The sequence below is a fragment of the Microtus ochrogaster genome, chromosome 2 (genome assembly GCF_000317375.1).
Source record: "Microtus ochrogaster isolate Prairie Vole_2 chromosome 2, MicOch1.0, whole genome shotgun sequence".
Lineage (NCBI taxonomy): Eukaryota > Metazoa > Chordata > Mammalia > Rodentia > Cricetidae > Microtus > Microtus ochrogaster.
Window position 1 is genome coordinate 22,246,062 of NC_022010.1, and position 1,872 is coordinate 22,247,933.

The following is a 1,872-nucleotide window of genomic DNA, read 5'->3' on the forward strand; positions in this document are numbered from 1 at the left end:
TGCCTTTGGAAGATCAGCAGCTGTTGTGCCCTGTTCTTGTTCAACCTGAATGGTCAGTGACTGTTCTTTATAAAACTTTATAATATTTTTCCTGGAAACATATGTTAATTTATGGTTTGTTTCTAAGATTGGGGGAATGTTAGTCTGAGTATTCCATTACTGTAATGATTGTAATTCCATTCCAATCATGTCCCCACAAATCCATTGCTGTATTATCCAATAAGGCTTTATATTCCTCTCTATCCTTCTGTCCCTATACATTCCATCCATGTCATACTCTGCTTTACCTGAGATAAAGTTCCAGTCCCTAAAAATTGAAAGTTTGCCAATTTGGATGCCAAGATTCTGATGAAATTATTGTTACATCCACACCTGTATCTACTAGACCTTCAATGACATCATTTGTTCATATTTTTAATTTTGTTCTTTGTTTATTTATAGAAGTTTGCCAAAATACTTGCTTTTGGTTTCTTCTGAATTTTTTGTTCTCTCTTTTATAACTGTTCTATTATCCAGAGCAGTATGGTTTCTTACAATAGGCATTAGTTTCTTTAATTGCTCTGGAAAGGAGTTTCCTCTACAATGGCAGGAAATGGCTGAACCAAATTTGGCATCGTAGCCTGCAAGAGGCCCCTCACAGAGTTTCTTCCAACAGCAAAGGACTACCTTGAATATCCCTTGTTGACCTACATTCCTTAGTCCAATGTCTGCTTTGCCACACCTTCTGCATATCTAGAAGGGAGGGGCATTATGAATGGATTCTTTTTAGAAAAAAAAACTTATGTCTGGAACGTCTTGTCAACAATCCCTTTTAAGGTGACCTTGTTTGCCACAGTTATAACACTTGACATTTCAATTTTTCCTTAAACCTCTGGAAATCACCTCTCCTATTCATACACCATCATGGTCATGAGATTCAATATTAATTGTATCTTGAAACCCCTTCTCCAAAGGTGCTGACCTTGTCTTTAAAGGCCTAATTATCCTTTTGCATAGAGAATTTGTATTTTCAAAAGCCAGAGATTTAATTATTATTTGTCTAGCATCTGAATTTGGTATCTATCATTTTATTTACTGCCGATATCAATCTTTAATAGAAATCGGTGAATGTTTCTTTTGGACCCTGTATGACTTTAGTAAATTATACAACCTTCCCTACTTCATCAGTTCTGTCCCAAGCATTCAAAGCAGCTGCTCAGCATAAAGCCAGGATGTGGCCATCATATAAAGATTGCCTTCCTATAGTAGCACAATTTCCTTTTCCAAGAATTTGATCTTGGGAGATTTCCCTACCTCTAGCTTTACTCCATTATTCAATAGTCTTAGCCTCTTCTCTGAACCAGATACTCCATTGTAATTGTGGACCAGGCTCTAAAACAGCTTTAACCAATTCTATACAGTTAGTGATATTTCTATCACAAACTGACAGATAGTTTTTAACATTTGCTTCACAAAAGGTGAGTGCAAGCCATATGAGACTATTGCTTTCCTGAATCTCCTTAAATCTAACTGGCACAGGAGTCCAATCAGCTCTTACTCTATCATTTGACAATTCCTGTATGGTTACTGGATACGGTTGGTTGTTTGAAAACCTTAAGCTGTTCCTCTCTATTCTTAAAATGCAACATTGAAATTGGTTCTCCATTAAATTCCTCTGTCTGGATTTGAGTGTCTCTGTGATCTGTTTTATTAGATTTTTCTAAGGTCTATATCTTAGCACTCAGATTAACCAACTTTTAGTGATAAAACAAAAATGATAATCTGATAACACAATTGACATTACATAAATCCCATCTAAATTGGTTATCCTCTCATTTAATCCTTCTAATTTCAAACTGTCAAGCATATTTTTTTTTGTTTTTTTTTTTTTTT